Source organism: Chiloscyllium plagiosum, chromosome 5 (genome assembly GCF_004010195.1).
Source record: "Chiloscyllium plagiosum isolate BGI_BamShark_2017 chromosome 5, ASM401019v2, whole genome shotgun sequence".
Taxonomy (NCBI): Eukaryota; Metazoa; Chordata; class Chondrichthyes; order Orectolobiformes; family Hemiscylliidae; genus Chiloscyllium; species Chiloscyllium plagiosum.
In genome coordinates, this window is record NC_057714.1 from 15,774,987 (window position 1) to 15,802,049 (window position 27,063).

General features: G+C 42.1%; 1 long non-coding RNA gene across 1 annotated transcript in view; it reads right to left on the reverse strand.

Moving 5' to 3' along the window:
- The window catches only part of LOC122550267, a 44,277-nt gene extending 22,107 nt beyond the window's left edge, over window positions 1-22,170 (reverse strand). Inside the window, exons 1-2 of the long non-coding RNA XR_006311778.1 lie at window positions 21,989-22,170; window positions 7,687-7,798 (exon numbers count right to left, since the gene is read on the reverse strand). This is a non-coding gene — a long non-coding RNA (uncharacterized LOC122550267). The remainder of the gene's footprint in view (window positions 1-7,686; window positions 7,799-21,988) is intronic.
- Between the last annotated feature and the right edge of the window lie 4,893 nt (window positions 22,171-27,063).

The window sequence follows — 27,063 nt, forward strand, 5'->3', positions numbered from 1 at the left end:
GGTGAAGTCCACATTGATGCCCTGGGGTTGAAGTGTTCCAAGGTGGAAGATGAGGCGTTCTTCCTCCAGGCGTCTGGTGGTGAGGGAGCGGAGGTGAAGGAGGCCCAGGACTTCCATGTCCTCAGCAGAATGGGAGGGGGAGTTGAAATGTTGGGCTGAATGGCCTTACTTCCACTCTTAAGTCTTATGGTCTTACAACCATCAAATGAAAAAGATCACTGTCCACCCTGTATAACCCTCTGATTGTCTTATATGTCTCCATTAAGCCGCCTCTCAATCTTCTCTTTAGCAAAAACAGCCTCAAGTCTCTCAGCCTTTCCTCATAAGTCCTTCCCTCCATACCAGGCAACATCCTAGTAAATCTCCTCTGAACCCTTTCCAAAACTTCCACATCTTTCCTACAATGTGGTGACCAGAACTGTTATGCAATACTCTAAGTGCGGCCGTTTCAAAGTTTTGTACAGCTGCAGCATGACCTCGTGGCTCCAAAACTCAATCCCTTTATCAATAAAAGTGAACACACCATAAGCCTTCCGAACAACCCTATCAACCTGGATGGCAACTTTCAGAGATCTATGTACATGGACACTGAGATCACTCTGCTCATTTACACTACCAAGAATCTTACCATGAGCCCAGTACTCTGCACTGCTGTTACTCTTTCCAAAGTAAATTACCTCACACTTCTCTGCATCAAACTCCATTTGTGACCTCTCAGCCCAGCTCTGCAGCTTATCTATGTTCCTCTATAGCCTGAACAGCACAGCAGGTCAGGCAGCATCCAGGGAACAGGAGATTCGACGTTTCGGGCACAGGCCCTTCTTCCTGAAGAAGGGCCTGTGCCCGAAACGTCGAATCTCCTGTTCCCTGGATGCTGCCTGACCTGATGTGCTGTTCCAGCAATAAAGTTTCAACTTTGATCTCCAGCATCTGCAGACCTCACTTTCTCCTCCTCTATAGCCTGCAAGATCCTTTGGCACTATCCACAATTCCACCGACGTTAGTGTCATCCGCACATTTCCTAACCTATCCTTCTACACCCTCATCCAGGTTTTTTATAAAAATGACAAACAACAGTGGCCCCAAAACACGTTCTTGTGGTACAACACTTGTAACTGAATTCCAGGATGAACATTTCCCATCAACCACCATCCTCTGTCTTCTTTCAGCTTGCCAATTTCTGATCCAAACCACTAAATCCAGCTCCATCCCATGCCTCCATATTTTGTGCAATAGCCTATCGTGGGGAACCTTATCAAACACCTTACTGAAACCCATTAACACCACATCAAGTGCTTTACCCTCATCCACCTGTTTGGTCACCTTCTCAGAGAACTCAATAAGGTTTGTGAGACATGACCGACCCTTCGCAAAACCATGTTGACTATCCCTAATCAACTTATTCCTCTCTAGATGATTTTAAATCCTATCTCTTATAACATTTTCCAACAGTTTACCCACAACTAAAGTAAGGATCACTGGTCTATAATCCAAAACCATGTTGACTATCCCTAATCAACTTATTCTTCTCTAGATCCTATCTCTTTTAAATCCTATCTCTTATAACATTTTCCAACAGTTTACCCACAACTAAAGTAAGGATCACTGGTCTATAATCATCAGAGTCATCTCTACTCCCCTTCATGAACAACGGAACAACATTTGCTATCTTCCAGTCTTCTGGCACTATTCCTGTAGACAATGAAAACATTAAGATCAAAGCCAAAAGACTTTACAATTTCCTCCCTGGCTTCCCAGAGAATCCTAGGATAAATCCCATCCAGCCCACACTTTCCAGAATTGCTAACACCTCCTCCTTGTGAACCTCAATCCCATCTAGTCTCGTCGCCTGTATCTTAGTATTCTCCTCGACAATATTGAAGCTGAAAAATGTGTTGTTGGAAAAGCGCAGCAGGTCAGGCAGCATCCAAGGAGCAGGAGAATCGACATTTCGGGCATAAGCCCTTCTTCAGGAATGAGGAGGGTGTGCCAAGCAGGCTAAGATAAAAGGTAGGGAGGAGGGACTTGGAGGAGAGGCGTTGAATATATTTCCAAGGATATATTTCCCTCCCCTCCCCTATCAGCATTCCAGAAAGACCACTCCCTCCGCGACTCCCTCGTCAGGTCCACACCCCCCACCAACCGAACCTCCACTCCCGGCACCTTCCCCTGCAACCGCAAGGAATGCAAAACTTGTGCCCACACCTCCTCCCTCACTTCCCTCCAGGGCCCCAAAGGATCCTTCCATATCCGTCACAAATTCACCTGCACCTCCACACACATCATTTATTGCATCCGCTGCACCCGATGTGGCCTTCTCTACATTGGGGAGACAGGTCGCCTACTTGCGGAACATTTCAGGGAACACCTCTGGGACACCCGTGCCAACCAACCCAACTGCCCCGTGGCTGAACACTTTAACTCCCCCTCCCACTCCACCAANNNCTGGCCTATCACCCTCACCTTAACCTCCTTCCACCTATCGCATTCCCAACACCTCTCCCCCAAGTCCCTCCTCCCTACCTTTTATCTTAGCTTGCTTGGCACACCTTCCTCATTCCTGAAGAAGGGCTTATGCCTGAAACGTCGATTCTCCTGCTCCTTGGATGCTGCCTGACCTGCTGCGTTTTTCCAGCAACACATTTTCAGCTCTGATATCCAGCATCTGCAGTCCTCACTTTCTCCTCGACAATATTGTCTTTTTCCAGTGTGAATACTGATGAAAAATATTCATTTAGCGCTTCTCCTACTCCTTGGATTCCACACATAACTTTCCACTACTGTCCTTGATTGGCCCTAATCTTATTACATCATTCTTTTATTCCTGGTATACTTATAAAAAACTTTAGGGTTTTCCTTGATCCTTCCTGCCAATGACTTCTCATGTCCCCTCCTGGCTCTTCTTAGTTCTTCAGGTCTTTCCTGGCTACCTTGTAACTCTCAAGCGCCCTAACTGAACCATCACATCTCATCCTAACATTAGCCTTCTTCTTCTTCTTGACAAGAGATTCAAATTCTTTAGTAAACCACAGCTCCCTTGCTCGACTACTTCCTCCCTGCCATACAGGCACATACTTATCTAGGACATGCAGTAGCTGTTGCTTGAATAAGCTCCACATTTCTATTGTGCCCATCCCCTGCAGTTTCCTTCCCCATCCTATGCATCCTAAAACTTGCCTAATTGCATCACAATTGCCATTCCCCCAGCTATAACTCTTGCCCTGCATTATATGCCTATCCCTTTCCATCACTAAAGTAAACATATTGAAATTGTGGTCACTATCACCAAAGTGCTCACCTACCTCCAACTCTAACACCTGGCCGGGTTCATTACCCAGTACCAAATCCAATATGGCCTCGCCCCTTGTTGGCCTGTCTACATACTGTGTCAGAAAACCATCCTGCACACATTGGACAAAAACTGAACCATCTAAAGGATAGTATTTTCAGTCAATATTTGGAAAGTTAAAGTCCCCCATAATAACTACCCCGTTACTCTCATTCCTAACCAGAATTATCTTTGCTATCCTTTACTCGACATCTCTGGAACTATTCGAAGGGCTATAGAAAACCTCCAACTCGGTGACCTCTCCTTTCCTGCTTCTGACCTCAGCCCATGCTACCTCAGTCCTCCCATGTCCTTTCTGCAACCATAATACAGCCCTTGACTAACAATGCCACACTTCCCCTCTTTTACCATCTTCTCTGTTCTTATATAAATCCCAGAACCTGAAACAACCATTCCTGTCACTGCTCTATCCATGTCTCTGAAATGGCCACAACATCAAAGTCCCAGGTACCAACCCATGCTGCAAGTTCATCCACCTTATTCCGAATGGTCCTGGTGTTGACATAGACACACTTCAAACTAACTTCCTGCTTGCTGGTGAACTCTTGTGACCTTGAAACCATATTTCTGCCCTCACTCCTTTCAACCTCCTGGATATTGGAACTACAATTTAGGTTCCCATCCCCCACCAAATTAGTTTAAACCCTGGATGTAGTTTTGCTTGCTGAGCTGGAAGGTTCGTTTTCAGATATTTTGTCACCATACTAGGTAACATGATCAGTGAGCCATTGGATGAAGCACTGGGGGTCTGGCCTGCTTTCTATTTATGTGTTTAGGTTTCCTCAGGTTGGTGATGATGTTACCTAGTATGGTGATGAAATGTTTGAAAACGAACCTTCCAGCTCAATGAGCAAACCTACATCCAGAACCTCAACCTGAGCTAAACATCTTCTCAAAGCTCGCTAGCACTTATAGGCACAATATGCTAAAAGTAGTTTAAACCCTCCCGAATAGCACTGGCAAACTTCCCTCCCAGGATATTAGTACCCCTCTGTTTCAGGTGTAGACCATCTTGTTTGTAGAGGTACCAGATTAAGCTCCAATTATTGAGGTATCTGGAACCCTCCCTCCTACACCATCCCTATAGCCACGTGTTCAACTCCCCTCTCTCCTTATTCCTCACCTCACTAGCATGTGGTGAGCAAACCAGAGGTAACAACTCTGTTTGTTCTAACACGAAGCTTCCACCCAAGCTCCCCGCATTTCTACCTTAAATTCCCATCCCTTTTCCTACCTATGTCAGTTTGTATCTATGTGGACCACGACTTGGGGCTGCTCCCCCTTCCCCTCAAGGATCCTGAAAACACATTTGTGTAATTTTCATCCTCATCTGTGAAAATGGTTGGTACCATGTTTGAGAAACAGACTGCAGCATTTGGGCCTCTGGAGTCACTCAAGCTCTATCAGAGGATCACTGTGCCCAAGATAGTTGGGTATTTTAGCAAATAGGGGAAAGGAGGAGTGTGTGTTCTGACTCAGAGACTTAAAACTGTTAATGTACCAAATCCAATTTTGTATAACTCCTGTCGTCCACTCTATGCGCTGTTTTAAGAGATATCAAAATCACTTCAAGATCACAAATACTCTCCAGCATGTTGCATATATTCTTTCTTCTGTAACAGAATAACCGTGACTGCTCAGGGTGAGCAGGTCTATTCTAGCTCCACATATCTTCCAATAAACCAATGATGAATAAATAACCCACAATTCACAAGACTGTTTCTATCAAGCAGTCTGATCTGCCATCATTTTGTTTACTTTTATTATGGTTCTTCCTGTTAAGCATTCCTTTGTTGACTGCCAGTAACTTAAACAACTCCCGCAGTCACAGGTGATGCTCAGAGACTGGCGGTAAAAGCAAGAGGCAAAGAGGGAGTGTCTCCAGTTTGATTACCATACCTAACACAGTTTAAGTACATTGATTATTTAATTGTGCTAAATTTTCAAATGACCACTTAAATTACTGTCATATACTTTTAGTTTGAACAGGCCAGCTGTGCTTTATTATTATTAATATGCATTTCATGGGGATGGGAACATTTGTAATTGCCATGATGCTACTCATTCAGCTGGAACAAAACAACAGCCCGAATCTTTCAAGGAGCAGGCTGCCTCTCCTCTCCAATGTTCTTTTTTCCCCGCAGCGACAAAGCACTGCATTTCTGCCCATGAGTTCCAAACCTTCTGAGATGCAGAGCACATATTAAATTAAAATCCTTAACCGTAACATGAGATCAATAGGGAAGTCAAGCAATGTCCCCTTATTATTTAGGGCAATTAAAGGAGTTCTGGTAAGTTCATTCACCACCGCATTGAAAGATCTTGGGACATTCTGTCAGTGAATGAGTGCAGATGAGGTAAGTGTGTCAGTGGTTGAGTTGGGTGGTAGGATAGCAGAGTACCAGCTGAGTAGAGTGTCACGTTAGAGTAGCAGAGCAAAAATATGGGTTGAGGGTCAACATGGACATTAGATTAGATTAGATTACATTACATTACAGTGTGGAAACAGGCCCTTCGGCCCAACAAGTCCACACCGTCCCGCTGAAGCGCAACCAACCCATACCCCTACATTTACCCCTTACCTAACACTATGGGCAATTTAGCATGGCCAATTCACCTGACCTGCACATCTTTGGACTGTGGGAGGAAACCAGAGCACCCGGAGGAAACCCACGCAGACACGGGGAGAATGTGCAAACTCCACACAGTCAGTTTCCTGAGGTGGGAATTGAACCCGGGTCTCAGGCGCTGTGAGGCAGCAGTGCTAACCACTGTGCCACCGTGCTGCCCACTGTATCCATGTGGATACAGTGCCAGCTAAGTAGGCTGCTTGGAGGGTGGGGGACAGTTACATCTTCCCAGGTAATTCCTGCAGAAGCACTGTATAGCTACCGGAATATCTAGACTGATACCTTACGAATGAAATGCTCATCAATGAAGTCTGCTCAGACTCTATATTGAAAGTTTGAAAAGTTGTTGTTGCTCATTGATAAATTTAAACAAAACTTATTCTTGAACCTTTTGACAAAGCAGCAACTGCAGGCCTGTGTTCTTATTGCAGTGTTTGCTATTGTCCTCTTTTAAATTTTATCCTTTCACCTTATTCCCATCTTCAGTACCATGTCACCAATATCACAAGATGAAACCTCTACTCTTCATCAAACTAGAGGTGACAACCTAAATTATTACCCTCTTTTGTTGGTGCAAGTTTATTGACCTTGGGAAATAAATGTGAGCTCAGTCAATGCTTGTAAAGCACATAGGGCATCCAAATTCAATGCAATGGTGACTTTTGGTGCCATGAATAAAGGATGCTGTGTTACATACAATCTGCAGACTAAAATCTCATCAAAAACACAACTCGGTGACAATCTCCCGACTGATGCTAACTGTCAAGGTCCTCAAAAGTTGATCTCAAACATGGAAAGTTCTGAGATATCAGAATATAAGGCCTATCGAATTCTGTTGGCAAGCAATAAAGAATCCTCCATCCACTCTGGGAAAATCCCGCATAGGTCATTCTCAAATTTCCTCTCACTTTACAACATTCTAAAAGTCTCCCAAAAACTTCCTTACACATGAGTACAGATCTCAGAGCAGCACTTAATCTATCTTTTTAGATTAGATTATATTAGATTACTTACAGTGTGGAAACAGGCCCTTCGGCCCAACATGTCCACACCGACCCGCCGAAGCACAACCCACCTATACCCCTACATTTACCCCTTACCTAACACTACGGGAACTCCACACAGTCAGTCGCCTGAGGCGGGAATTGAACCCGGGTCTCTGGCGATGTGAGGCAGCAGGGCTAACCAGTGTGCCACCGTGCTGCCCACAAAGAGCTCATGCTGCTTAACCAAGGTAGTCTGTACATAGTCTTGATGAGAAATTATTTTTGCGTATGACTAAAAGCAGCTGCTATTTGATATGGGCACCTGCCTCTGCGAACCACATAGGTACAATTTTGAATTAGCCACCATTCCTCAACTGTGAAAGTGGTCGGTACCATGTTTGAGGGACAGGTTTCTGCATTCGGGCCTCTGCACTCATTCAAGCCCCTAACTCCGTCAGAGGATTACAGTGCACAAGATAGTTAGGTGTCTTGTCCATAAGAGGAAAGGAGGGGCGTGTCTTCTGACTAGGATACATGAAACCATTAATGTATAAAATGCAATTTTGAATAATTCCTGTAGTCCACTCTATATGCTGTTTTAGCAGAAATCAATCACAAGTAGGGTCACAAATACTCTCCAGCATGTTGCATATATGCTTTCTTCTGTAAGGGAATAACAGTGACTTCTCAGGGTGAGCAGATCTACTCCAGCTTCACATACCTTCCAATATACCAATGATGAATCCAGCTTTATCGTCCATACAGATCACTTGCTGCCAAGTGTGCTTGCTTCTCCACACTTAAAAGCAAAACACCCTGCAGATGTGAGAAATCTGAAAAAGGAACAGAAAAAGAAATTCACTGTTCATAAGAAGTGACTTTGCACTCGAGTCGTTAACTCTGTTTCTCTCTTCACAGATGCTGTCAGACCTGCTGAGTTTCCCCAGCATTTTCTGTGTTTTTTTAAAAACGGTTTCTCCCCATTGTTATGCAGTTCATCTCCAAATTGCTGCTTCCTATATTGGTACTTGCAATATCCAAAGCTGATGGTTGGTCCTATGATAGAACTGTTGCTGTGATGCTTCTTACTCAGCTGGAACAAACCAGTGGCCTGAATCTTCCAAGGAGTGGCAATGACTGCCAGAGTCTTTGAATGCTGCAGTGACCAAGCTTTACATTTCTGCCTGAGAGTTCTAAACTCATACTCTCCAGAGTTGACAGCTGCTTCCCAAGTGGCAATACCTACACTTTTATTTGTAAACAGGTTTCACTAGATGAACACTGTGGCTGTCACTTCACTCACTATACTCCACAAAACTATCCGATCCTCCACATTTGAGGGACCATTTTGTTGGTTGAAATGGCAGAGGGTTAGGTGTTGACCCTTCCAAGTGTGAGTTCTTTTCTGATCTCTTGAAGCCTCTCTGTATATAGAGCATTTCAAATATCTCAGCATTAGAATAGATTTGATGAGGCCTCTGCCCAGTAACGAAAGGTGTAGGGGATGTACAAATAAAGTGATGAGGCAAAATGAACTGGTAATAAAGCATGAATTAAAAGAACCCTGGGTTCCACATGAAATTACATTTTCACTAAATGTGATAACATAAGGATTTAATGTGAGTGGTGGTGCCCATATTTTCGTGATGTGACTAAACAAAAAGATAAATTTGTGTACTTTTGGCCTAATTTATTGATGCTGCCCATAGAATCTTTCCTTAACCTTGAGAAGTTTCTGCATAGATGATTTAATGAATGTGGGAGACAAAATTCACTCTGTTCACCATCTCTCTTACCATGCCAGTTGCACATTAATTTTGATATAAGTGTTCCTCTCTGCACTCAAATTTGCACACTTCTCTTGAGTACCATTTCTTCTTACCATAACTCCCTTTTTTAAGTGAAGATTCTTCCAATTTATTTCAATACCAGTTGGGCTCTGCTAAGACAGAAGTTTCCTTATTTTCAGTGCAGGAGCTCTTTAAGCACAGCCAAGGGAACAGTGCTGACAGCAATTACACAATTCTCCTGCACTGAATGGCACCCACATATATAAATGTTTCAACAGCATAATGGATCCAGAGGTTTGAGAGACTTACAAATTTTCACTAGATCAAGTCTTTCCTGTACTGCAGCAGACTAAATGAACAGAGTTAATTGCATGACATAAATTGTGCAGGCCAAAAAAGTGTCATGCTGCTTATTCTAAGTTTAGTCTTCCTTGCCAGCTGGCGTCAACCCATGATGTTGCTAATAAGAAAACACTTCAAGGAGCAAAACATCTTCATCTCATTCTTCAACCAAAATTCAGATGATAGTTTAATGTGCTCCAAATAATCAGTTTATAGTGAGTCAAACTAATTCAGTCTGCGCAAATTATTTTGTATGGCACATGGTTACTTTCCATTATGGTGTAAGTAATGTTATTGTGGCTTTTGTATATCAACATTTTGTTAAAAACCTTGCATAGGACTCACAGCTCCTGTTCACAACCCTATGTTTATTGTTATGATTTTTGTGTCTTTCTGCCAATGGTAACCACACTAAATTATATAAACGTTTCCCATTCAATTTGACTTTGGCTACTTGGTGGCTCTCTGAATTCAATTTCTAATTTATTTTAACTGGCTTTATCACTTGTCTTTATGTTAAAAAATAACTTAGTATTTATCAAATTCCATGGACAGCACCACGTTGAATTTACTTTTATCTTTAATGATAGAGGACAAAAAGTTAGACAACTATGATTGATGGATATGTTTAGACTTGTGTGATGTAAGAAGTGGCAGACCCCAAACCGATGTTAAAACCATGGCTCTTCCCAATATATGTAAAAAGGATCTATGCTTGGGTATAAGAAGATGAAAATGGGAAATTTAAAAAGCTTGATTTTGCTCACAGTTGCTTACCATTTAGAAAACACAAAACCAAGGCCTCAGACCAATGTATGTTATCATAGGAACAAACAACTTTTGCCCCAATTTTTCTCTATTCTACAGAAGACATCGATTCTTGCAAAGAAACATTTCCAGAAGTGTTGGTATTTATTTTGCTCAAGGGAGCATATTTCATGCGTGAAACTAAACAGTGCAAGATCGGAGGCACTCTGACTAAGAGGGCATTAAAATTAAGTCTTAGATTTTTCCTCATTGTTATTGACACATAGCACTTTTGGGAATGGATACATTGAACGTAGAACAGTTTAGCACAATACAGGCCCTTCAGCCTTTGATGTTAAGCCTACCTCTTATCCTACTAAGCTACATACCGTTCATTTTAGTATCATCCATGTGCCTATCCAAGAGTCACTTAAATGTCCCTAATGTATCTGACTCTACTACCACTACTGGCAGTGCATTCGACGCACCCACCACTTTCTGTGTAAAGAACAGACCTCTGACATCTCCCCTAAACCTTATGCCAATTACCTTAAAATTACGCCCCCTCATGATAGCCATTTCTGCCTTGGGAAAAAGTCTATGACTATTCATTCTATCTTTATATGCCTCTTGTCATCTTGTACACCTCTATCAAGTCACCTCTCACCCTTCTTCGCTTCAATAAGAGAAGCCCTAGCTCCCTCAACCTTTCTTCATAAGACCTGCCCCCCAGTCCAAGCAGCATCCTGGTAAATCTCCTCTGCACCATCTCTAAAGCTTCCACATCCTTCCGATAATGAAGCGACCAGAACTGAAAATAAGATTCCAAGTGTGGTCTCACCAGGGCTCTGTAGAGTTGCAGCATAACCTCACTGCTCTTAAACTCAATTCCCCACTAATGAAAGCCAACATACCATATGCCTTCTTAACAACCCTATCAACTTGGGTGAGAACTTTGAGGGATCTATAGACCTGGACCCAAGATCCCTCTGTTCCTCCACACTGCGAAGAACCCTGCCTTTCACTTTGTATTCTGTATTCAAATTCAATCTTCCAAAATGAATCACCTCACACTTTTCCAGGTTGAACTCTATCTGCCACTTATCAGCCCAGTTCTGCATCCTGTCAATGTCCTGTCGCAACCTACAACAGCCTTCCACACTATCCATCACTCCACCAACCTTACTAGCCCACCCTTCCACTTCCTCATCCAAGTCATTTATAAAAATCACAAAGAGCAGAGATCCTAGAACAGACCCCAGCAGAACACCACTTGTCACCAAGCTCCAGGCAGAATACTTTCCATCTACTACTACCCCCTGTCTTCTGTGGGCCAGGCAATTCTGCATCCAGACTGCTGAATTTCCCTGTATCCCATGCATCTTTACTCATCAAACACCTTGCTAAAATCCATGTACATGACATCCACTGCTTTACCTTGATGCTGTCAAAAGGTCACTGAGGTTTGTGAGGCATGACCTGCCCTTCTCAAAGCCATGCTGACTATCTCTAATCAAACTATGGTTTTCCAAATAATCATAAATCCTGTCTCTCAGAATCCTCTCCAATAATTTGGCCACTGCTGACATAAGACTGATTTGTGTGTAATTCCCAAGATTATCCCTGTTCCCTTCCTTGAACAAGGGAATAACATTTGGAACCCTCCAATCATCTGGCACTTCTCCAGTGGACAGAGGACGCAAAGATCATCGCCAAAGGTGCAGTCATCTCTTCCCTTGCTTCCTGTCTGGCCCAGAGGCTTATCTATCCTTAGGCTTTTTCAAAATTTTCAGCACATCCTCCTTCCTAACATCAACATGTATGAGCATATCAGTCTGTTTCATGTTGTCCTCACAAACTAGGGTGGCACGGTGGCTCAGTGGTTAGCACTACTGCCTCACAGTGCCGGGGACCCAGGTTCAATTCCAGACTCAGGTGACTGCCTGTGTGGAGTTTGCACATTCTCCCAGTATCTGCTCCAGTTTCCTCCCACAGTCCAAAGATGTGCAGGTTAGGTGAATTGGCCATGCTAAATTGCCTGTAGAATTAGGTGTATTAGTTAGGAGAATGGGTCTGGGTGGCTTACTCTTCGGAGGGTTGGTGTGGACTAGATGGGCCGAAAGGCGTGTTTCCACACTGTAGGTAATCTAATCAAATCTAATCTAAAACATCAATGTCCCTCTCAGTAGCAACCATTGTGATTCTTTCTCATCCTAGTCAAGAATGTTGAACTACATTGTACATTCCAAAATGGTGCCTCAGTTGATATGGCTTACTCACACATGCCAGGGGATAAACTTGAGGTGCTCTAGTGAGTAATGCTAATTAATCACAAACAGGGGGTCTGTATTTTCCTCGTGCAATATTAGAAATAATGAAAAGGTTTGTTAGCCGAGTGAAAAGTCTTGTTCATGAATCAGAGTACAAAAATAACAGCAACTAAAATCAACTGATGAAAAAAATATAAATAATATCAACCCTGGAATTTCATTTCCCACTGTAACCTATAGAAATATGGTGCCATTAGCAAGCAATTGGATGACATCTGAGAGCCTTTAGTGGAATTTTATATTTGTCGTTGGCATCCTGTCATTTGCATAATGCAACAAATAAACTGGGCAATGCATAGTTTTACATGGTGTATATTTGCTGATGACTAAAGAGATCAATCCATTAGGGACAATCACTACCACAAATGTGGTTTACAAAGTGACTATGAGATGCTTTTGTGGGGTACTGCTTTTGGTGGAGCTTGTTGCCAAATTACTGTAAGCACTGACCACCGTGATGGTGTAAGCAACACTATTAGAGGGCCTGCTAATGCTTCTAATGACCATCTTGAAGTGAAGACTTCTGCAAGATAATGTAAATGTTGTCAGAATTTCCTTTGAATACCTAGTGAGTCAAGACAGCACTGTACTACATGAAAACAAAAATTGCAACTTGTGGCCATTTTCAGCACAGTACTATTCCATTGCAAGACCACTTGTTGGCAGCCATAAATTAAATTACATGATAAGCCTAAAGGACATGATTTATTGAAGAGAACTGAATATTAAATTGAATAGACATGCCAATGTTTATTAGCACTCCAAGTCATGCATATGCTAGATCTCTGATGATGGAAATGTCAGCCCATTTATTTCTGGTTGTGAGCCATTCTTTAATTTTTTTCATTTCTAAGTTTCTGAACTAATTTATGAAGTGAATTTTAACTTTTGATGTTTAAGGAGAACAAGCTTTGCTGTATTGTCTGACCTTTACAATCTCAGTCAAGACACTATGGATTCAATCTAACTGGCAGAAGGATTTGAAAATAAAATTTTCACTCAGATGCTGGTGAGAGTCTGAAACTACCTGAAATCCACATTACATTTCAAAAATTTGTGGCCATATAATTGAAGTGCTGCAACCGAAAAGCAACAGACAGGGAACAGGAAAATAAGATTAGGCTGGATCACTTTTCTTTGACTGGTGAAAGCACGATGGGCTAAAGCCTCCATTTATGCTGTACATGTTCTGTGCTTTTATGTAGTATTTTGTTCACATGTAGTTCTCTAACCATTGCTTCCATCTGCTTCTCTCCTGAAGTTAGTGTTCCAAGTAGGGTATGAGTCCATAGGGGGCTGCAGCCCACTTGTACCTGAGCCATGTTTTCATTTGAGCCTGAGTAATGACTGCAGGCTATTTAATCGTATGAGCTTACGTAGGCAAATTGTCTCCTCACCTTGCATCCAAATGTACAGACTTTCAACATGTGCTACAATTACTGTGTCGTAATTGGTATCAGGAATCATGGCCATTTTTTTTCTTCTTCCTACCCTAAGGATTCTTTCTCTCTCTTACTTTCTCTTGACTGTGCCAACTGAGCACAAATTCAGGCTGAGGCCTCACTGCTGTGTGCTTCAGGGTCACACATACCACATGGAGCATCTACCTGAAAAAATATGGGAGAAGAAATTAATCTTTTAAATGACTTTTGATAAAAACAAAATTCTAAAAGGTCGTGACAATGCTGAATGTATAACAGAGAATTTTTAAAGGAGTGATTACTATCAGTTTTTAAGACATGTCTGTGTCAATTTAATTTACATATGACTTCCATGATATTATTATCCGGATGCAGTTAAAAAAAATGATTTTCATAAAGTTGGCACCTTTACTGCAATTGCTGGTTAATTACTAACTGCCAAGATTTCCCAGTGACAAGGAATCTAATGGTGCCTGCCATTAGTCAACTGAGCATGTTTTTAAAATGTATGCGTCCCAAATTATTGCATGTTTGAGCTCATTGCTATAGTAGTAACAAGGCATCTGGGAACAAAGTGAACGTCACAATTAAATGTGTATCTCCTAGGAGCAGGTAGAAGTTTTGTGAAGTGCAGCACAAAGACTGAGAAGTGATTGTAATTCTGGATGTGAAATTACCTCAGTTAGGGCCTTGCATCCATTTTCATGCAGGCTGCTAGTTCTATCCTGTGCAGCATGTATGGCATTCATTAAAAAAGTATGGAACCAAACAGCAACATATTTTGCATATACAGCTTGATTCAGCGCTGAGCGGGTGTCATACAGTTCAACCAGCCGAATGGTCTATGGACTCTAAACTGGGCAATGTAAGTGCAGGATGTCTCTTCACCGTTTGTTCGACCTGGAAAGGAAACAAAGCCCTGCAAGATGCACTGAAGTTATTGAAAGATCCAGGTTCCTCACTTGCAGGTAATTTCTTGCAATGTTTTCCAGTTGCAAATTGTCTGGATGTACACTGCCATATTTTGGAAGTGTTTTGTGCTATCGATACAAAGGCAGCAACAGCTAGAAGGGCAGCTTGATACATAGGTTGTGGAGCCTGCAGAGAGGGCAAGTTTCACACCATGCCCTTTGACAGACAGCTATCTGGCATACAAGGCTATGTACTTATTATCTTGGTCTGCATGCCCAATGTGTGCTCTTGGTATGGCAGCCACATTAATGTCCTCTGCAGTAGTACCTGTGGGTCACTTCCTGTTTCAGTGAGCTGGTACACAAACCTTGACCCTAGGTCAGGGTGCAAATATCGGTCAGCTATTTTGTCTTCCAGTGAAGTGGAGCATCTGGAGGTTATGTAGAAATCTGAAACTCAGGGAGTTTACTAGTTGAAGATGGGGTTTGGTGTTTTGAGCAGTATAAAAGGTTGGTTTTGTGGATAGAAGATAATATGTGAGGTAAAAACAATAACTGCAGATGCTGGAAACCAGATTCTGGATTAGTGGTGCTGGAAGAGCACAGCAGTTCAGGCAGCATCCAAGGAGCTTCGAAATCGACGTTTCGGGCAAAAGCCCTTCATCAGGAATTGGCTTTTGCCCGAAACGTCAATTTTGAAGCTCCTTGGATACTGCCTGAACTGCTGTGCTCTTCCAGCACCACTAATCCAGAAAGAAGATAATATGTGAAGATCCTCTTCCGACTTTGACCACCAATATGAGAACATTAGACTATACACACACACACTTGGATGAAAATGGTAAATGGGTGGGTTAGTAGGTTTTCAACTGACACAAAGATTGGTGGAGTTGCGGACAATGTAGAAGTCTGTAAAAGGATACAGCAGGATATAGATCAGTTGCAGATATGAGTGGAGAAATGGCAGATGGTGTTTAATTCAATTAAGTGTGAGGTGCTGCACTTTTGGAGCTCAAATGTTCAGAAAAAATATACAGTTCATGCTAGTACCCTGAGCAACACTGATGCACAGAGGGTTCTTGGGGTTCAAGCCCATAGCTCGCAGAAAGTAGACTGGGTGGTAAAGAAGGCATATGGCATGCTTGCCTTAATTGGTCAGGGAATGGAGTACAAGAATCAGGATGTCATGTTGCAGTGTTATAAGATTTAGGTTAGACCATACTTAAAATATTATGTTCAATTCTGGTCGTCACATCACAGCAAGGATTTAGAGGCTTTGGAAAGAGTGCAGAAGAAGTTTACCAGGATGCTGCCAGGATTAAAGGGTATGAGCTATAAGGAGAGGACAGAAAATTTCAGGTTGTTTTCTCTGATGCAACGGAGGCTGAGGGAAGACTTGATAGAAGTCTATAAAACAATGAGATGCATAGATAGGTTTGATGGTCAGAATCTTTTACCGCATGATTGAAATGTCTAATCTAGAGGACATGCATTTAAGGTGAGAGGGGAAACTTTAAAGGAGATGTGAGGGGCAAGATTTGTTTTTACACTCAAGAGTGGTAAGAGTCTGGAACATGCTGCCAGGGATAGTGATGGAGGCAGAAACAATATAGGCATTGAAGGGACATTCAGGCAAGCACATGAATATGCAAGGAATAGAAGGATATGGACCAAGGGCAGGCAGGAGGGGTTCGTTTAATTTGGCATCATGTTCGGCACAACATCGTGGGCCAAAGGGCCCCATTCCTAAGCTCCACTGTTCTATGTTCTAATCTAACCTACCTTGCCGTCTGCTCCCACTCCCTTCTGAGAACTATTTTCGATGGTGCTATGGTACCCCATGGAGCCATGTCATCTATCCTTCTGCCCAAATGCACCACTAATACCTCACGCACCACATTCATTAATCTGGAAACTGCCCTGTTTTCTTTTTTATTCATTCATGGGATGCAAGCATCGTTCAGTAGCCAGCATTTATTGCCAATACCTTGTTGCTCTCAAGAATGTGGGGGTGAGCTACCTTATTGAAACACTGCAGCCCCATGTTATTGGTAGACCCACAATGCCCTTAGGGAGGGAATTCCAGGATCTTAACCCAGCGACAGTGAAGGAACAACAATGTATTTCCAAGTTAGATGGTGAGTTGCTTGGAGGGGGTCTTGAAGCACATGCTGTCCCCTTGTGTTTAGTGCCCTTGTCCTTAGATGGAAGTGGCCATTGCCGAAGAGTCTTTGGTGAATTTCTCCAGTGAATCTTGTAAATCATACTTACTGCTGCTACTAAATGTTGGTGGTGGAGGGAGTGGATGCTTGTGAATATGGTGTCAATCAAGCGGGCTCCTTTGTCCTGGATGCTGTCAAGCTTCTTGAGCGTCCTTGGAGCTGAATCCATCTGGGCAATTGTGGCATATTCCATCACAGTCCTCACTTGTGCCTTGCAGATATCAGACAAGTCTTTGGGGAGCCATGAGATGGGCTACTTGCCACAGTATTCCTCACTTCTGACATGCTCTTGTAGCTACGGTGAGTCCAGTTTCTCGTCAATGTTAAATCCAAGGATGTTGATAGTGGGTACTCGGTGATGGTAACACCATTGAATGTCAATGAGTAGTAGTTAGATTGTCTCTATATGGAGATGGTCATTGTTTGGCATGTATATGGTGCAAATGTTACATGCCACTTGTCAGCCCACGCCTGGATATTATTCAGATCTTGTTGCATTTGAACATGGACTGCTTCAGTATCTGAGGAATCATAAAAGATGCTGAACATTGGGCAATCATTGGTGAATACCCTCATACGGACTTCACGATGGAGGGAAGGTCATTGATGAAGCAGCTGAAGATGGTGGGCCAAGGACACAACCCTGAGGGACCCCTGCAAAGATTTCTGGAGCTGAGATAATGGACCTCCAACACCACGATCAATTTTCTATTTGTCAGGTATGATAGCAACCAATTGGCCCGTTATCCACTGATTCACGTTTTGCTGATAAATTCCACACTCAGTCAAGAACAAAGAAAATTGATAGCTCAGGAACAGGCCCTTCAGCCCTCCAAGCCTGAGCTTGAATGTGGGTCTTGATCAAGATCTATTGCTCTCACCTTACCTCACCTTACCTCACCTCTGGAATTCAGCTCTTTTATCCAGGTTTCTACCAAGGCTGTAAACAGAAGCTGATTAGCCCTGGCAGAATGCAAACTGGGCATCACCAAGCAGGTTATTGAGGCATTAGTGCTGCTTGATAGCTGTTGATGACACCTTCCATCACTTTATTCTACTCTCATCAGTAAATGATGCAATAATAGGCTAGAGGGAATTTGTCCTACTTTGTGTACAGGACAAAGCTGGGCATTTTCTACATTGTCAGGTAGATGTGAGTTTTGAAACTGTATTGGAAGAACTTGACAGGGCAGCAGCAAGTCTTCAGTACTATTGCTGGAATGTTATCAGGGTCCACACCTTTTGCACTATCCAACTGCTTCTTAGTATCACATGAAATGAATTGAATTGGCTGAAGACTGGTATTAGTGTTTCTGGACATGACTGGAGAAAGCTGAGATGGACCATTAACTTGGTACTTTTGGCTGAAGATTGCTGGAATGCTTTAACCTTATCTTTTCCACTGAAGTGTTGGGCCCTTCTACCATTGAGCAAGGGGATGTTTGTGGAGCCCCCTCCCCCTCCAGTGAGATGTTTAATTGTCCACTATTATTCACTAATGAATGTGGCAGGACTGCAGAGCTCAGGTCTGATCTGGTAGTGTGGGATTACTTAGCTCTGTCCATCACTTGCTGTTTACACTGTTTGGCATGTTGTTTCGGACCTTCTGTTCGGTAGCTTCACCAGGTCAACACCTCATTTTTGTGTATACCTGGTGCTGCTCCTGGCATGCTCTCCTTCACTTTCTCTTGAACCAGAGTTGATCCCCAGGCTTCATGATAATGGTTGAGTGCAGGATATGCTGGGCAATGAGGTTGCATATTGTGCTCAAGTGTAGTTCTGCTCCTGTGGCCCACAGTGCCTCATGAGTGCCCAGTCTTGAATTGGTAGATCTGTTTGAAGTCTGTTCCATTTAGCATAGTGATTGTGCCATACAATACGATGGAGGATATTCTTAATGAGAAGGCGGGACTTCATCTCCACAACGACTGTGCAGTGGTCACTTTTACCCATACTATCATGGACGATACATCTGCAGCTGGCAGATTAGTAAGGATAAGTCAAGCATATTTTTCCTTCTTGTTGGTTCCCTCACTACCTGCCCATTATAGCAGCTATGACCCTTAGGAACTCAACAGCTCATTCAGTAATGCTGCTGCCATGCCACTCCTGTCACCCTCAGTGCTTTCTCCAAGCACTGTTTAACATGGAAGAGTACTGATCCATCAGCTGAACGAGGACAGTATGTGGTAACAAGCAGAAGGTTTCCTTGCCCAAGTTTAACCTGAAGCCATCAGGTTTCACGGAGATCAGAGTCACAGAGCAACTTCTTTCCAGCAGTATACCACAGTGCCACTACCTGTTCTGGGGTCTGTCCTGCTCGTGGGATAGGACATATCCAGGGAATGGTAATGATAGTGTCCAAGACATTGTCTGTAAGGTATGATTCCATGACTATGGCCTGATTGGTCTGTGAGACAGCTCTCCCAATTTTGGCACTAGTCCCAGATGTTAATAAGGAGGACCTTGCAGGGTTGACAGGGCGAGTTCTGCTGTTAACTTTTCCAGTGCCTAAATCTATGTCAGTTCGTCCTTCTGGTTTCATTTCTGTGCTGTCTTTGTAGCAATTGGTACAACGGAGTGGCTTGTTAGGCCATTCCACAAGGCAATTGAAAGTCAACCACATTGCTGTGGATTGGCAATCACATATAGGCTAGACCAGGTGAGAATGGCAGGTTGGCTTCTCTGAAGGACATGAGTGACCCAGTTGGCTTTTTTTCAAACAATTGACAATGGTTTCAGTCATTAGTAGTTTCTTAATTCCAGATATGTTTTATTGAATTCAAGTTCCACTGTGGCACAATTTGAACCCAGGTCCAGAGAGCATTAGTTGAATTGCTGGATTAATAGTCTGTTTTCCCCTTCATTTTGCAGTTCTTTACACAACTTCGTGCAGTCTACTTGTAAGATACAGTCTGTCTTTAAATAAACAGGGTGACTGTAATAGGTGATTAGCAATTCTGATGAAGGGTCACTAGACCTGAAATACTAACTCTGACTTCTCTCCACAGATGCTGCTAGACCTGCTGAGCTTTTCCAGCAATTTCTATCTTGGTGACTGTAACAGGAGATTAGCAAACCAATAGTCCAGAGCCCCCTACATATGCAGTTTGAAAGGAGGAAAGTGACATTGCAGCCACTCAGTCAACACTTAAGTCATGCAGCTGAGGTAGGGACACAAAATTTGTATGCTCCCCACACATGCGTATGGGCAAGTTGCAAATCGTAATCCCTGTGTTCAAACCAAACCAAACTAAATTTGAGCAACCAAATTGTTGACCTCAATGCCAAATTGAAAGCAGAAAGAGGAAAGAGAGGCAACAAAGTATTGGATTAGCAGAAAGAGAGAGAGAAAACAAGACAAAACAATCAGAAAGGAAATGACAGAAATGTTACAATTCTTAAAATTTGCAACACTAATCCTAGTGTTGAAAACCACTAAAAATCTGAAATAATGAAACATTACACTTGTAATAGTAAATTTTCAGTGTCAGGGAGTTTGATTGGCAGCAATAAAGACTTGTCACATAATTAACAGGTATGCAGATTGAAAATGGACAAGGCATAGCTTTCTGTGGTGAGTTCTGTTCATACCAACTGTGCCGATTTAACATTTACACTGTTTTGTGCATTCCAATTTTAAGGCAGCAAGCAAGCAAGATGCCATTTTTACAAAGATAACAGCAACATAGCGTATCTTGGACTGCAACTTTTGGATTTCCATTTTTAACCTCGCATCTGCTCTAGCCTGAGGTTGCTGCAGTACTTGCACGTAAATAATAGTCAGCACTATTAGCCTTGTCATTATTTTGACAGCAAATTACGGGTAATTGTGTTTACTATGCACACAAGTTGAAATAAGTCAAAGAGTTTGTAGCTAAGTCATCCTTCATAACTTAACTGAAAGAGATAGGAAGGTTGCAATAAGTATAAATGCCCCAATCAAACTCTTATGGTTTGGATCAGGACTGTTCAAGTATTTCCTTCCTTCCCTGAACCTCACTCAGAACATAAGGTGGAATTATACTAAATAAAATTTGTGCCTGGAAATAACAATGTACATCCATAACCATAAAACTGTTTGGTTTTATAATTGCATGTTCCAGTGCTCTATATCACCTTGAAGTTTCATTTATGAGTGTATATAATTAGCTGATTACAACAAACAGAGATTAAGAAAATGGTAACTACTTAGCATTTTATTATACTTGGAAACAATGCATATAGAACTGAGATTACTTTGGTGTAAAATTAAATTGTTTGTGCCACATGATCACAGAACAGTTATCAGAGCTGCATTTTCACTTATACATGGCAGAAGTTTCCATTTTAGAATATAAGTATGGTGACAGGCATATCTGGGGTCATCATTTCCACCCGGCCTGAGATTGCTTTCTTGCACATCCATGCTGTTTTAACTCAGTTTGCATGCATGTGAATTGTTTTGCAAGTCGAAGGTCAAATCTTATGTGACATGTGAGTAGATATTTCTCATTCCGTACAGGATATTTCAAGGTTAAAGGTCAGATATGGCCATTCAGACAGCCTTTTATTCGCTATAAGCTTCAACATCATTGGAGTCTCCTGCCTCTCCCTGTGCCCTGGAGATATCTAAAGTCAAACAAGCCCAATTCCATGATTTAGCAATACCTCACTAGGAGTTCTGGTCCAAGAGCCATTGAAAGAACGGAAGTCCTCTTTTCTAGGATGGCAGCGCATAGAAATGTGCACTCATGAGCCACCCCATATTGTCAATATTTTCATATTTTCCATTATTGCATTTCCTAATCACTTACTGGGACGGGTGAGGAAGTAGCATGGCTATGCATGCTCATAAAGTGCTCATGCACTTATTGTCATCACATTCAAAAGTGCACTTGGTCTGCAGAATAAAATGGCCCACAAGAGGAAGGCACAAGTCCAGACCGATGAAGGAGTGTCAAAGACACAGATCATCATCCTTGACAAAGACCAGGCCACAGAGCTGTCAGGGGAGAACTGTGATAATTCTTGCACTGATGGGTAAACAGAAAGGTTACAACAAACCAGTGAGGACGCTTTACTCTGCTGTTCTCAGATGTGTAAGCAGTGTCAGACATTGGTCTACAAAAGAGACTGCATCTTCAGCAATTAAATCTTTCTCTTCTCCACTACTGGTACTAGCAGTTAGCAGACTAGGGGGAACTTATAACCAGCCTCACATGTGCATCATCAGCAGTTCTGGCTCTGACGATGATGACTTTCACATTTCCTTGTTTACCTGCACACTCCACCGCCACAGAGACATTCGGCTTGGTAGGACACAATCGACAGAAGGGGTTGAAGTCACAACCTGGTACACATATGATGGCTGTGAATTGGCAACCTGTAGAAAAAAACAATGGCCAAAGTCTCTGATGCTTGGAGGACTGCTGGAGACCCCTACCTCTGAGCTCCATTCAGTTGAAGTGCCTCTGTATTTAGCCACAAGCAATTCACTGCTCTTTATTATTGGGGAATTAACCTCAGCTGATTGTGATTCTCCATCCACCAGGCTTGTAATCAATAGGATGGCCCCTTGGAGAACCAGAAATCCTAAGCTTGAACACTGCCCACCCACAAAAGTATCCATTTCCCATTTTGGGTGTTGCTTTTTCAAAAGTGAATGGGATTTTTGTGAATTAATTCAAGATGGTGAAATTTGCTTCTATCATTTGAACTGATATATTCAACCCTCCTGGTCACCCATTACATTTCCCCCATTCCGAATCTTCCAATAGGTCTTACACTGCCCGTTTCTTCTGTGATCCTGCAACTTCCCACATAGAGTCATAGAGTCATTGAGATGTACAGCATGGAAACAGACCCTTCGGTCCAACCCGTCCATGCCAACCAGATATCCCAACCCAATCTAGTCCCACCTGCCAGCACCCGACCCATTTCCCTCCAAACCCTTCCTATTCATATACCCATCCAATGCCTCTTAAATGTTGCAGTTGTACCAGCCTCCACCACTTCCTCTGGCAGCTCATTCCATACACGTACCACTCTCTGCATGAAAAAGTTGCCCCTTAGGTCTCTTTTATATCTTTCCCCTCTCACCCTAAATCTACGCCCTCTAGTTCTGAACTCCCCGACCCCAGGGAAAAGACTTTGCCTATTTACCCTATCCATTCCCCTCATAATTTTGTAAACATCTATAAGTGATTATTCATTTTCTCATTTTATCTCTCAGTCTGAGTCCAGGTCTCAATATCCCTATTGACTTGATAGCCTCCCGTTAGCAAAGCTACAAAGTTTATTACATTCCTTCACCTCCTAACAAGACCATACAAAATCCCACCCAACCAAGATATAATCACCACATGACTGTGACACAATCCACAACTCTGACACCACTGGACATATGAGCTTCCCACAGGAGGACCTTGCCTTGGACAGCAATCTCCCTGTGACTTTCCCCTTCCTGACATTATCCCAGACTCCCCAGGATTAGGTTAGAAATTGCTGAGAGGTTCACTCTTCCATCTCCAGACACACAGAGCCTATGCTCACATGACTGATCTCTCCTCAGCTATTTGAACTCCCAACATTGCCCATGGATACACCCTGCCCATTCCTCTTTTACATTTCAACTGTACTTGTAGAGCTCGCAACACAACTCAGTGTAACCACCATTTAAAGCCACACTACCATAAGGACATAGCAGAAAATATGTCCCCCAAATTGATGAGTGAAAGAAATTTGAGTTATGAACATTTTCTAATATTTAATTGCTCCAGTGACTACAATCTCAACAATGCCTCTTCTTCTGATGGCCGGCGTTGACTCCACAATAGTGGCTAAAATGTCCAAGCAAACCTGTCCTCCAGTTCACTGCTGCTGTCTACTGTTACAAACCATCTCTTCCAACAGTCAAAAAGCAATGTATGTCAGTGAGTGTCCAGTCATGAATTAATATAATAATATGGAGCAGCAGTCTGTCATTTGGCCGTTCAAGGTAAAAACAATGACTGCAGATGCTGGAAACCAGATTCTGGATCAGTGGTGCTGGAAGAGCACAGCAATTCAGGCAGCATCCGAGAACAGGCAAAATCGACGTTTCGGGCAAAAGCCCTTCATCAGGAATTGGACTCATCTCTACCTACCTCGACACTGTCCTATCCCCCCTAGTCCAGGAACTCCCCACATACGTTCGAGACACCACCCACGCCCTCCACCTCCTCCAAGACTTCCGTTTCCCCGGCCCCCAACGCCTCATCTTCACCATGGATATCCAATCCCTCTACACCTCCATCCGCCATGACCGAGGCCTCCAAGCCCTCCGTTTTTTCCTCTCCAGACGTTCCCAACAGGACCCCTCCACCGACACTCTCATTCGTTTGGCCGACTGGTCCTCACCCTTAACAATTAAGCTTTATTCCTGATGAAGGGCTTTTGCCCGAAACGTCGATTTTGCCTGTTCTCGGATGCTGCCTGAATTGCTGTGCTCTTCCAGCACCACTGATCCAGAATTTGGTCCTTCAAGCCTACTCTGCCAGTCAATAAATTAATGGCTCAACTTCTACCTCAGCTCTACCATTCCATGCTATCTCCTTTAATTGACCTAATATTCAAACAGCTAACAAACTTGAATAAGCACAACCACTGAGCATCCTCAGTCTGTGGAGTAAGGAATTGCAAAATTGACAAATCTTTGAGTAAAAAACATCTCTACTCAATTTGCAATGGTCAACACATTATTCTGAACTTGTAAAATCATGTTCTAGGGATTCTCTATCCAAAACAAAACATTTTACAGTACCAAACCTGCCCTTTACCAATATCATTCTTGTAAACTCCCAGGAACATAGGCCTAATAATCCCTCTCTAGAGATAAATCCCATCATTCTAGAAACCAGTCCTCAGAGCATTTTCAATGATACTTATAAGGCATAAATGTCCTTCCTTAGGCAGAGGATCTGAATTATCTATAGCACCTCGGTGTGGTCTCATCAAGACCCTGTACAATTACAGTAAGTCTTCTTTTCTCCTGTACACCAATCCTTTGTAACTGAGCCATCATACTCTTGCATTCTAATTACTTGCTGTACCTGCACATTAACTTTCTGTGATTCTGTTTAGAAGGACACCTAGATGCCTCTAAGTATAAACATTTCCCAATCTTTTATCATTTGAGAATGTCTTATTTTATGTTTCCAACGTCTGTGGATAACTTCACCAAATTAGATTTGATCTACCATGTTCTTTCCCACATATGGAACCTGCATGTTCTTCTGCATGCTTCTTGCATCATCTTCATTCCTTGTTTTCCCAATTGGCTTTGTATCATTGTCAAATGTTGATATGTAACATCCATCAATACCATAGATTCTAAGTAATTGAGGCCTGCCTACCGATCCTTGACCAATTGGTTGAAGTCTGCCATCCTAAAAGTATCCCTCTTCTCCAATTTTTGTCTGTTAAATTTCTATTCATATTAGTAAAATTGCTTGATAGTACAGAGCTTAAATATAACTGAAAAAACTTATTTGATGCCAAAAATAATATTGCCTAAAAGAAATACAATAAGGGAAAGCAAATATTTAGAGAAAAATACTCTATAACATGACGGAGAAGTGAGGGTTGAGGTGTGGGAGGAGGGTAGGTGCTCAAGGTCTATAGATTTGTTAAAGACATATGAATTCTAATGTCAAAGCTCATGGTGCATTCATCCTAACATAACTGTTTGTAAAACGTACCCAGCACACCATAAAGTTTGTCACAATGTCAACTGCTTAGCATTGTTATTTTACTAGAATATTGCTCCATAATCTAAATAAATCAAATTTTAGGATAACAATTTAGAACATTCAGACCAGGAAGTAGGTGGTATGTTAATGTAAAGCGCTGACCTTGATTCTTCACCCTACCTACCAATTATAGGAGACTAGAAGGCTGCAGTTCATAGCACAATGGAGGACAATATAAATATCTTGGAAAAGGATTTGCTTTGAAATACAATATAGTTTTTCTCATTGGTTTCTATTTACAGATTTAAGTATGTTTCTTAGGAAGTAATTAGAGGAAACCATTCCTTTGGAATTACCTATTGCAAAACAACCCAAGAAATGACACATGTTTGGCTATGATCCCATGAGAATTGACAGTGGAACTGTCAGAACTGAGAACTTCAAACTGTTTTGGTACTTTAATTGATCTGTCAATCACTAGATCCTGTGAACAACACATTATTAAATTGTTATTTTCTTAATTCCCATGTTTTTCACCCATGTACCTCTTCTAGCTCCATACAGTTCACTATGCTTTGAAGAGAGTGCCAATGTTTACTAAAGTCACTTTTCAGTCATTTTTTGGAAAGTGAGCAGACGGCATCTAATTGGCACTTCCTGTGAGAAAGTGACCAGTGTACTTTAAACTATAAATCTGACAGAAATGTACAGCAATAAATGAGCATAAAGTACACTTTGAGGAAAGAAAACATGTTGCTTTATTTTGAGGTGTCTAATCATATAACGATATGGAATAGAAATGAAATAAATTAGACCATATGCTTGAGTTTTGCCACAGATGCTCCATATACTGAATCCTAATTTTTACCTGTCCATTACATAGGGATGACCAGTAGCTCTTCAAGCTTTCTTACTGTGTTTCTTTTAAGTTGCTAAATTAATACGCTATATTCATGATCTTCACCTGCATTAACATGGCGTTGAAATCAGGATTTCATTTTACTTCTGTCATCTTCTCTTGCTTATCTTTTCCAAGGCATTTAAACTCTTTAACTCTCTCAATTTCTATTGTGAAAGAAGTAAGGACACTTAAAGCAACCTTGCAATGAAGTCACAGAGTTGTGTCCTACTGAGCTCAAATAACAGTGTGTTTGATATGGCCCTAAAGATGTAAGATGGAAGATCAACAGCATTCACAGAACAGTTTCCAGCTTCTTCTACAACCTGCAAGCATTTAAAAGATAAACTTGGCATCACCAAACTTACTAATATGCTAAACTCTGTCTTTTTCAAGCGAGTTTGTATCTTGCATCTTAGTCTTGGTTTTTGCAAAAATTTAAGAAAAATTACACGACATGTATAAAAGCACATAAAATCAGTCATTCCCTAGCCCTGACCATTACACATACATAGAGTCAAACATGTGTGAACCTGTACATAAAGTTCCAATTCGAATTGTATCATGACAGACATATTTTTATAGCCATGCTAATTTGAATGTTTTATTTGAGAATTATTGAAAGCATTTGGCATGTCAGTACAATGCTGCATTTACTTTCCTTATGGGAGAGTGAACTGGTTTGGTGGAATGAATCATGTACATACTTAGCAAAGCAGGAAGCCT